A 10,383-nucleotide genomic window follows, 5' to 3' on the forward strand; every position below is an offset into this window, starting at 1 on the left:
CTCATCATAATACTTTTTCTTTTCTCATGTCTTAATTATTTTATAGCTGTCTTGTATCCATCCATTCCTTCTATCAAATATACTCCATTCAACTGACTTTTAGAAGTACAATTCTCAAGAGCATAAGCATTTTTCCATCACAATCAATTTATACTTCTACCTTTTGTTTCAAGAACAAACCCTCCCTTCTCCCCGGGGAGCTCCCAGCAGGCCGTGAGTCGATGCGGGCGGCTATGCGGGGCTGCCTGGGGGGCCGAGGGGCGGGGCGCCATGATGCTCAAGTCCAGCCGCACGGAGAGCGGGAACAGCATGCGCACGGCGCTGGCCAACCTCTACCTGGAGCACTTGCTGCACCACCGCGCCAAGCCCCAGGTGGCTTCTTTTCCCTCTAATGCTGTGACCGAGGACATATACACCAATGGGTCTGCTGCACCAGCTAGTCCTGGACTCGTCCAAGGCGGCAACCAGGAGCCATGGAAAGTCCGCTTCATTCAATTTGAGAAAGTCACAGAGGAGCCCATGGGAATTACTCTGAAGCTGAATGAGAAACAGTCTTGCATGGTGGCCAGAATTCTCCACGGAGGCATGATTCACAGACAAGGCACCCTTCACGTGGGAGATGAGATCTTAGAAATCAATGGCATGAGTGTAACCAACCACTCTGTGGATCGGCTGCAGAAGGTGATGAAAGAAACCAAAGGAATGATCTCATTAAAAGTGATCCCCAACCAGCAGAGCCAGCTCCCTGCTCTCCAGATGTTTATGCGGGCCCAGTTTGATTATGACCCCCAGAAGGATCCCCTGATCCCCTACAAGGAAGCAGGCCTGAAGTTCACCACAAGAGACATCATTCAGATCATCAACAAGGACGACAGCAACTGGTGGCAGGGCAGGGTAGAAGGCTCTGCCAGGGAAGCTGCAGGCTTAATCCCCTCTCCAGAGTTGCAAGAGTGGAGAGTGGCTAGTGTGGCCAATCAGCTACTCGGACTGAGTCCCCAAGCTGCAGCCCCTTTGGAGGAAAGAAGAAAAAGTACAAAGACAAGTACCTGGTGAAGCACAGCTCAATTTTTGATCAGTTGGATGTGGTTTCCTATGAGGAAGTTGTGCAGCTCCCTGCATTCAAGCGGAAGACCCTGGTGCTGATAGGAGCCAATGGAGTTGGGCGCAGCCACATCAAGAACGCTCTGGTCAATCAGAACCCAGAGAAGTTTGTGTATCTAGCTCCATATACCACCCAACCTCCAAAGAAGAGTGAAGAAAATGGGAAGGATTATCACTTCATCTCTACTGAGGAGATGACCAAGAATATCTCAGCCAATGAGTTCTTAGAATTTGGCAGCTACCAGGGCAATATGTTTGGCACCAAATTTGAGACATTGCACCAGATTATTCGGACAGCAGAACTGTCCCCTTTCATTGTGTTCATCGCTCCGACAGACAAGGCCCATCAGTCAGAAGCGTTGCAGCAACTGCAAAAGGATTCGGAGGCTATCCACACCAGATATGCACATTATTTTGATCTCACACCGGTAAATAATGGCATTGAGGAGAGCCTCAAGATATTACAAGATGTCTTTGAGCAAGCGTGCAGTTCCCCCCAGTGGGTACCTGTCTCTTGGGTTTACTGAGAGCACTTTGGCTTGCTTTTCCTGATCTTGCCCCAGCACTCAATGGAAGCCCCTCTTCATAGCTAGTCCAAGCTTGCTGCTTCTGCTCCTTGACTTACCTACCCCCAAAATGGGGGTCCCAACCTTTGGGACTTGGCAAAGTTGCAGTCGGCTCTTTTCCTGCATCTCCCTCTTTGAGAATCCCTTGATTCCCAAACAAATCAACTGGAAAATCACTGGGAGCTGTGTGGGAAAGGACTGCAGCCAAATCCCAGCTCCTGGGAGCCTTCTCTTGCCCCCTGCACACCACTGCCCACTAATACCGCAGCTCTGCTTAGCTCCCCCATCTCCCCAGGGAGCACAAGCTTTTCCCATTTGCTTTGGGGAAGGGTGTCTGTCTGGTAGAACCATTGTGCAATGTCTTTAAATGCCAAAAACTTAGGAAATGATGTGCAGGGAAGCCTTAAGTAGCAATAAAAATGTCGCTGTGCAAATGCCAAAAAAAAAAAGAACAAACCCTCCAACTGTCCAATATAAATTCAATCCTTAAGAGCTAAGAGTTTGATCACATCAAACTCTTATATACCCACACACTCTTGTTTAAATATGCTCTGTTCAACTGTCCTAAGAAAAATATAGTTCTCAAGAGCTATAAGTCTTGTCTTCACATGTAGGAATGTAGTCAGACTAACATTTTTCCCTTTTCTGCTTATCTTTTTTACATATCTCTTAAGTCATGTATTTGAAGATAAAATTTTCTATCCAGTTAGTTTTTGTCAGGCAGGTTTGAAAGTCATCTATTTCATTGAAAATTCATCTTTTTCCCTGAAATAATATACTGAATTTTTCAGGGTAATCAATTCTTGTTTGTAACCCAAGTTCCTTTGTCCTCCAGAATATTTTATTCCAGGTCCTCTGATCCTTAAATGTTGAAGAGGATAAGTACTTCATAATCCTGCCTATGGATTCCTGGTATTCTCTCCTTTAGCTGAGAATTTGGCATTTGACTACAATATTCCTTGGAGTTTTTAATCAGGGATCTTTTCTGGGGTTGATTGATGAATTATTTCAAGGACTATTTTATCTTTTTGTTATATGATATTAGAGGAGTTTTCCATGATAATTTACTGTAAGGTATTTTCCAGATTCTTTTTCTAATTGTGGTTTTCAAGTAGACCAATAATTCATAAGGTATCTCTTCTAGATCTATTTTCCAGGCCAATTGTTTTTCCTAAGAGCTACTTTACATTTGTTCTGTTTTTTTCAGTCTATTGGGTATTGCTTGATGGAATCTTGGTGTCTAATAGAACTATTCCTTTTTATTTATACAATTCTAGATTTGGGGGTTTTATTTTCTTCAGTGTATTTTTTGGATTTCTTTTCCAACTGGTTATTTTACTTTTTAGATGAGTTTCTTTCCTTTTATAGTTGGTCAATTTTATTTTCCAGTGGATCATTTTTATTTTTAAAATTATTGTTTCCTTCAGTTAATTTTTCGTAATTCTCCTGCATGACTCATTTCTTTTCTCCACTTTTCTTCTCTTCTTTGGTTTTTAAAATTCTTTTTGAATTCTTCTAAGAGGTCTTTTTTTTGGTTTTGAGACAAAATCATCAACCTTTTTGAGGCTTCACATATAGGCATTTTGTCCCTGCTTTCCTTTTGTGAGATGACATTTTTATCATCCTTATCAGAGTAGTAGGCTTTCAATGATTAGTACCTTTTTGGTTTTTTGCTCATTTTGATAGTTGATCTTTACTCCTGGGGCACAGGACATACAGTGCCCAAGCTATTTTTTTTCTGGGGTCAGGAGGACTGGTGCCTGGCTTTCTGCTCTGTCATTTATGGTATTCATGGTTTATTCCCTGTGCTAGAGTAGCACAAATGTTCCAGGGTTTGAAATTTTGCTCTCCCAATTGCAGTTGTGACTGGCCTGCTGAGCAGGGACATGAGCTGCTTTCCCTGGCTTTCTAGTTCTCCCACTAGCTTCTCAATTTTCCTAACTACACTGGGCTATACTTCTCTTTTACCCACAAGATAGACCTTTACCTGAAGTTCCTCCAAGATCTTTTATTGAAAAGTTGTTTCATTTTTTTGGTAGGTTTGGTCACTAAGAATGATATTGAATTTGAGTCAGAGCCTTTGAAAGAAACTTCTAAACATATCCTAAAGTGATAAAAAACCACCACCAGCAAACAGTCAGATTAGCATTATACAAACATATTTTTGATAAATGTGTTTAGAAATTAGTCATTTTCAGTATGAGGAATTAGGATTAAGGGAAAGAAATACATAAGAGATAACTTTTAGAAAGTGTTCATCTGATACTGAAGGGTTGTGTTTTCTGTTTTGTTTTGTTTTGCTTTTATTCCTCTGGATGGGGTTAATGTTGTCCATAGCCAGCCTAATACAGTTGCTCTGCTCTCTTAACTGCTGAGATGAGCTGCTTCCATCAAGACTGATCATTTCACAATGTTGTGGTTGATGTGTATACTATTCTCTTGGTTCTGCTTCCTTCACTCAGCATCAAATCCCATAAGTCATTCCATGCTTCTCTAGAGTCTGACAATTTATGGTTTCTTATAGAACAATAATATTCCATAGTATTCATGTACCATAACTTGTTTAGCCATTCCCCAGGTGATGGGCATCCCCCACAATTTCCAATTCTTTGCTACTACAAAAAGAGCTGCTATGAATATTATGGCACATCTGGGATTTTTCCCATTTTTTATGATTTCTTCTGGATATAGACATATAATTGGAATTCCTGGAATTGAAGGGAATGAAATTTTTTATTGCTTTTTGGGCATAGTTCTATATTATTCTCTAGAATGGTTGGATTCATTCACAACTCCCCCAGCAATGCAACAAGGTCCAGTCCTCCCATGATCTTTCCAATACTGATCATTTTCCCTTTTTCTCATCTTGGCCAATCTGACAAGTGTGAAGTGATACTTCGTTGTTGTTTTAATTTGAATTTTTCTATCAATAATAATTTGTAGCATTTTTTCATTTTATATATATATATATGTATATCTTTAATTTCTTCAATTGAAATATGTTTATACATATCCTTTGTGTGCCACTTCTTATAGGGCTGGGCTTACTCATGTATTCATAGTAAGTACAAAAGACATTCTACTCAAAACAAGAAAAGAAAACAACCAGGAGATACCAAATTATTTTTCTTTTTTTGCAAGAAAATGGGATTATGACTTGCCCAAGGTAACACAGCTAGGTAATTATTATGTGTTTGAGGTCAGATTTGAATTCAGGTCCTCCTGACTTCAAGATTGGTGCTGCATTCACTGTGTTACTTAGCTGCCCCATTTTTTTTTATTTAAACTTTTCTTTTTTATGAAATTGTTCAATAAACAAATATTTATTTTCCACCTCATTCACTCACCCCTTTGGAAAAACAGAAACAAAAAACTCTTGTAACAAATATTCAGTTTAACTAAACAAATTCTCACATTATGCCCCATTCCTCAATTTCAATCCATCAACTTTCTGTCAGGAAAACATGTCATTACATCTGATTTGCTTCCCAATAGCCAAAGTCTTTTAAAATGAAAGCCTGTTGCTAAAACAGAGATACATGATTCGCTGAAGCAAAGGAATGATTTGAAACATGAATAAAACATGAAAGAATGAAATGAATATTATCAACACGAAACAGCAATAACCTTTCCTTAGAGAATAAAGAAGAGAACTATACAGAAAGGTTGATATAGTTCCAAAATGTTCAAGATTTCTAGCAATCATGAGCCACCGAAGTCATTCAGAAATGCTTAGTATTATCAGTATTGAGTAGTTGACTACACGTTCACAATTCATCTACAAAGCTTTAGATCTATATCACTTAGAATTAATTATCTAATACTGTTTTTACAATGATAAAAATCAGCCTGCAATTTCATTGTTTTAGTGAATTTTCAAATGAGGAAAGTCCTTTTTCCAATTCAATTTTGTATTTTCCTCTGCAACTTTAGGGTTGCTGTTGATACCTAGAGATCTGAGAGATTAAATGGCTTATCCAGAGTCACAGAACTACTGAGTGACCTATCAGAGGCAGGACATGAACTCAAGTTAAATCAGTAAGAAGTTATTGATTACATTTTGCTAGGTGTTATGTTAATTGCTGAGGATAAAGAACAGAAAAAAAATCTCTGTCACAGGGATTCTATTGGGGAAATACATCATTTAAGTAATTATATAAATATAAGATATCATATCTATATGTAGTATGTATATATGTATATATATATATTTGTGTATATATCTATCCATATATGTATAAGGATTGATATATATGCATATTTGGAAAGCAATATAAAAGGAGGAGAAAACATTAGTAACTGGAGGTGCCATGAAAGCACTGCAGCAGAATATAGGATTTAAACTGAGTTTTGAAAGGTAAAGGGCAGGGGTGAGGAAGTAGAACTTTGTGGGAATGAGAGACAATCAGTATAAATTGATGAATAATAAATGAACAGAATAATAATTGATACAATAATATAAATATTGTAGATAATCAAATTTGAAAATGGTAAGAATTCTGATCAACAGAATGAACATTCAGGATACCAGATGACTAATGATGAATCATTTTATTCTCTTCCTGACAGGGTGATGATAGATTTACATTTCAGAAAGAGTTATGTATTTCTTGAATGCAGTCAATGAAAGAGTTGGTCTTTATTGACTATGCATATTTCTCACAAGAATTTTTTTTTATTTTTAATGGGGTAGTAGTGGAAGAGAGAGAAAATCAGTTTCTGTTATTATCTTTATCTTTTTTTTTTTTGCAAGGCAATGGAGTTAAATAACATGCCCATGATCACACGGCTAAGTTGAGCATTAAGTGTATCAAGTAAGATTTGAACTCAGGTCCTCCTGACTCCGGGGCTGGTGCTCTATCCCTCTACTATTTTCTTAAATGCTATTAAAAAGGAGCAAAAGGTAAGGAATTACATTGCAAATGTGAGAAGTAGCAAGTACCCATTGTTGTTAAAGTTTGGATAAAGTGTAGAAGGGACTAATATGTAAGAAGATTAGACATATAGATAGGGGACAGGCTATGAAAAACTTTAGAGGTATCAGAGTTTTATTTTATCCTCTAGCGAATAAAGACCACTAAGTTTATTTAATGGGGAGTTGACAGTTATTCATTAGAAAAATAATCTTGACAGTTGAGTGAAGGAAGCATTGGAATAGGGAGAAACTTGAAGCAGAGAGGCTACCTAGAAAGTTACCATAATGGTAGAGGTGAGCCATAATGAGATCTTCAATTAGGTGGTGAATGACTGAATTGGGGAAAATGAATTTATCGAATGTGGTTGCTGATTTTGCCTAGTCCTAGAGCTACAACTCTTCTATGGTCTTATGAAACCAGTTAAAAGAAGACAATGGAAACTATTCTTTAAAATGTTGAATGCAGACATTAGTAGGAGCTACTTGACTTTAATCCCAACTGAACCCATGACTGGAGCAGTTCCAAACTAGTTTTCCCATTGCTTCTTTCTCTATAGACTTTCGGTTGTTTTTCATTACAACTTATGTAACAGCTTCTTGAGGTTATGCCTTCCCATGAGACTTTCTCTCTTTACAAATGTGTTGAATTTTGCCTGTTTGTGGCCTCTTGGGCACTCCTGTACTTTGGTACTGCATGCATCCCTAATTGCACTAATTTTTGCTACTTTGGTAGTCTTCTTTATTTCATGTCGACAATAACCCAGAGGTGTTTTCAAGGTAAATACAAAAATATATATCAAAGATTTGTATATGTAGGCTGAGTGATAGATAATGAGAAGTTGAGTATTATATCAGTGTTCTAAGGCCAGCTCTTCCTGAAGGGTCAGCTCTCTATATCCCATATCAGAATGTTTCTACTCTTGAGAAAGGTAACCAGGCCCATCTATGCTTTTCATTCATATCTTGGTCGTATTTGTGATTTCATGGACTTCCTTTATTGTGTCACAGTTAGCTTTTAAGTCTAGAAGTTTACACTTCCATTGCATTCCCCATAAGGTCATTTTACTCATGGAAGTATATTCTGTCAGTGAGGCCACTTTCTCTGATTAGTTGATAATGAACTTACAAAGCTACCATCTAAAAATAGTGATGAAGTCAACCATGTCTTCATTTCTCTCTAGACTCTACTACTTATTCTCTGGATTTCCTCTAAAATGCCGCCACACAAGAATTTTCTGTCCCTTTCAGTTTCCATTCAGGTGTTATATTTCCTAAATAGAATTCAAGGTCCTTGATCTTTAGAATATTAGTCTTTATATTTATGTTTATAGTTTCAGTGTTTCTAATAGTACTTGACACATTGTTGTTCACTCATTCAATTATGTTCAACTCTTTTTGACCCCATGGACCTTAGCACACCAGTACTATTCATAAGGTTTTCTTGGCAAATACTGGAGTAGTTTGCCATTTCTTTCTCCAATGGAGTAAGACAATCAGAAGTGCCTTGCCCAGAGTCACATAACTTGGAAATGTCTGAGGCCAGATTTGAGCTCAGATCAACTGGTACATGGTAAACAATTAATAAAGATATAGTAATTTTATATATATATATATATATATATATATACACATACATATAAAACAAAATATATACTCATTTCTATTGCTCATGTCAACTAGATAGATAGCATAAATATCTGGATGCCAGAATAACTCCAAAGTCTTGACCTTGTGATGATTCCAACAACAGTAAAAACAGTAAGATAAAAAGATGGATAATTAATATCAGGAAGATTTTTGAACAGGGAATAAATGAAGATGGACAGTGGTATTTCCTTAAAGTTGGAATTATTGATATGTGAGGGTGAAAGGGTAATACAAAAAATTTGAAAAACAGACTTGAAAATATAGCATCACAGAATATTTGAAATATTGAGGCTGATGTGTTTTGTAATACTGAACCCTATGTGTAATCAGTGAGCATAGGTCATGAATGGTCATTTTGTAAAGCCTGGAGCATATTTTTCCCATTTAAAAATATTACCAAGAATTATAGTTATTATCTTTACATTTAAACATAATTTTGTTACATATTAGCTGGCTCAGTATTCTTGATTGACCTTGCAAAGACTATAACATTGTTCCATTATATGTCAACTTACATTTTGATGCTGCTTCTAGGAATGTTTTGGCAGAAAATGTGGCCTGACTTTATCTATTTTGCGATGAATGTGTAAAAAGAAGGTTTTCTTCAGCCCTAATAGGCAAAGGGAAACAGGTTTCTGTAAATGGTACACAAAGATAATGCTTGATGGTATTATAGAAGGAGTGGTTATTCACAGGTGAGAATTACTATGAGTTTTCTTTTTAGAAATTGAGAGGAGAGCAAAGAGAATAAGGCCTATATGTACATAAGTGAACTCCTTTGAATCTGTTTCAGAACAGTGATTACTTTCCTCGCTTCTCATACTAATTTTCATCTTCCTTACTACTTACCACCACATTGTAGTTTTTACTTCCTTAAGACTTTTAAGATTTGAGAGTGTCTTAAGATAATTTAGTCAGCTTTTTAGTTTTGCTTTTAAAGGAAAAACTTTAAAGGAATAACTTCTGAGTGAAATTTCCCTGAAGAGAAAAAGTGAAATGAGCCACATTCATAAGGCTATAAGTAAGTATATGTATCAACATAAAAATTATTATGATCAATATGTTGGTGAAAATTTATGAACATCCAGAATCAAAAGGCCCACATGTTCCAAAATATTCATAGCAGCTCTTTTTGTAGTGGCAAAAATTGGAAATTGAAGGGATGCCCATCAATTGGGAAATGGCTAAATAAGTTATGCTATGTGAATACTATGGAATATTATTATTCTATAAGAAACAATAAATGGTTGGATTCTAGAGAAGCATGGAATCACTTGCAAGATCTGATGCTGAGCAAAAGGAGTGGAATCAAGAGAAAATTGGGCACATTAACAACAACATTGTGACATGAACAACCTTGATGGAAACAACTCTTCTTGGTAGTCCAGAGAGCTAGGACAACTGTATTAGACTGGTTATGGACAATGTTATACCCATCCAGAAGAAGAAGAAGAAAAGCAAAACAAAACAAAACACACAGAAAAAAAAATCCTTCCAAATCTGATGAACACTTTATAAAAATGATTTCTTATGGATCTCTTTCCCTTAATTCTAATTCCTCATGCCAAAACTTACTAATTTGTAAACATTTATCAAAATATGTATATACAATGATCCCTGTTGAGGGGAGGGGGGTGGGAAGGGAGGGTGGAGGAAAAATTTGTAACTTGGAAATATGCATGTGCACATATGGATGAAAATAAATAAATTTTACAAAGAGCATCCAGTATCATATACATTTTTGAATTTTCCTTAATGATTTGTGTGACCATATAAAGGAAAGGGTCAGAATTACTATATATATATATATATATATATATATATATGTATATATATATATATATATATATATATATATATATATGTATGAGAGCTGGGTAAATACACCTCAGATATCAGTGTGACTGAAAAAAAATTCCCTCTACCAATAGTCATCTAGTCTCCATTTGAAAACAAGTGAAGAGGAATTTAGTACCCCCCCCCAAGTCAGTTCATTACATTATGGACAGATGTAGAGCTCAGAAGATTATTTGGAAAATTTTAATTTACATTGAGCTATATTTTGATCACACCAGTTATTCCACCTTTTGTCTTTGAGTGTTAGAAGTGAGCACAGCAGCCATCTATTCCAACTCTTATCAGAGGAAGAAGAAT

At 36.6% G+C, this 10,383-nt stretch overlaps 1 pseudogene; it reads left to right on the top strand.

The window, feature by feature from the left end:
- The first annotated feature begins 270 nt into the window (after positions 1 to 270).
- On the top strand, positions 271 to 2,104 carry LOC141497660 (55 kDa erythrocyte membrane protein pseudogene; annotated as a pseudogene).
- The last annotated feature ends 8,279 nt before the right edge of the window (positions 2,105 to 10,383 follow it).

Source organism: Macrotis lagotis, chromosome X (genome assembly GCF_037893015.1).
Source record: "Macrotis lagotis isolate mMagLag1 chromosome X, bilby.v1.9.chrom.fasta, whole genome shotgun sequence".
In the NCBI taxonomy this organism is placed as follows: domain Eukaryota; kingdom Metazoa; phylum Chordata; class Mammalia; order Peramelemorphia; family Peramelidae; genus Macrotis; species Macrotis lagotis.